At 35.6% G+C, this 1,616-nt stretch overlaps 1 pseudogene; it reads left to right on the top strand.

Annotated features, from left to right (window-relative positions):
- The first annotated feature begins 354 nt into the window (after nucleotides 1-354).
- Nucleotides 355-473, top strand: LOC120596379 (uncharacterized; annotated as a pseudogene).
- The last annotated feature ends 1,143 nt before the right edge of the window (nucleotides 474-1,616 follow it).

Here is a 1,616-nt window from a genome sequence, read left to right as displayed (position 1 = left end):
GGAGATATGCAGGGGCTGAGGAAGAGGCAGCCTTGCCCCGGTACCTACGCAGACCCACAGTGCTATTCAGTAGACGACCCTGCAGTGAATGTGATCGACAATCATGCTTATCAATAAGACAGACTGATTGATCTGATCCAGTGGTGTGCTCTACCCAGCCTGTACCAGAGCCAGCGTAATCCAGCGTATCTCTTCCCAACTCTAGATTTAGTGACGTCAGCATGGTAGTTTGAAAACAGCCAAGGAGAGAATTTTTACAACATACATACATACTTCACAACATATATACAAAAATGAACTCAAATTGGATCACATAGACCTAAATATAAAACTTAAAACTATAAAACTTCTTAAGTCTATGGCTATGCCACCTTAAACACGCCCAATCCCGTCTGATCTCGGAAGCTAAGCAGGGTCGGGCCTGGTTAGTACTTGGATGAGAGACCACTTAGGAAGACCGAGTGCCATAGGCGAGAAAGAAAGAAAGAAAGAAAAAAATATAGGAAAAAACATTTGTGACTTGGGTTAGTGAAAGATTTCTTAGATACCAAAAACACAATCCATAAAGGAAAAATTGATCTTTTGGATTTCATTAAAAATTTCTGCTCTTCAGAAGATGCCATTAAGTGAATTAAAAAACAAATTACAAAATGAAATAAAATGCAAAGAACAAAAAAATAAATAAAATTGTTAAAAATATTAAAATAATAAAAATATAATGAACATAGATAAAAACAAAGGTAAAAAATAATAAAATGTAAAATACAAGCAACAAAATGTTTTCAGATTTTATCTCTGAAAAGGGAATTTTATCCAGACTATATAAAGAATTCTCAAAACTCAATAATAAGAAAGCAGCCATCCCAACTTAAAAATGGGCAAAAGATTTGAATTTGAAACACATCATCAAATAAGATGCACAGATAGAAAGTAAGCCCCAGAAAAGATGTTCAGCATAAAATTGTGAAAATTAAAAAGACCAGGTATATCAGGTGTTGGTGAATACCCACGTGAAACAACTGGAATTCTCATACACCGTGGTGGGAATTGAAAATAGTACAACCACTCTGGAAAATGGTGCACGTTATCAGCCATATGATCCAGCCATTCTACTCCTAGGTTTTTACCTAAGAGGAAATAAAAGCCCATATCCATACAAAGACTTGTACATGAATATTCGTTAACAGCCTTATTTGTAGTAGCCTCAGACTAGAAACTACCTAAATGTCCATTAACAGGTAAACGGATAAACGAATTGTGGATAACCAAGTTATCCATATAATGGAATACTACTTAGTAATACAAATGAATGAGCTCTTGATACATGCAACAACATGGATGAATCTCAAAATAATTTTGTTGATTGAAAACTAGACAAGAGAGACTACAAACCGTATGATTCCTTTTTTTTTTTTTAGAATTCTAGGAAATATAAACTAATCTAACCTACAGTGACAGGAAGCAGATTAGTGGTTGCCTGTGGATGAGGGGTGGGCAGGAAAGAGTAGGAGGGGAGGATTTTAAAGGGGCTTTTGGCGGTGATGGATATGTTCATTGTCTTGATTTTTGGTGATGGTTTCATGGTGTATTCATATGTCAAAACTTGTGAAATTGTG

Source organism: Pteropus medius, unplaced genomic scaffold (genome assembly GCF_902729225.1).
Source record: "Pteropus medius unplaced genomic scaffold, Ma_sr-lr_union100, whole genome shotgun sequence".
NCBI lineage: Eukaryota > Metazoa > Chordata > Mammalia > Chiroptera > Pteropodidae > Pteropus > Pteropus medius.
This window is presented reverse-complemented; position numbering and strand designations above follow the sequence as displayed.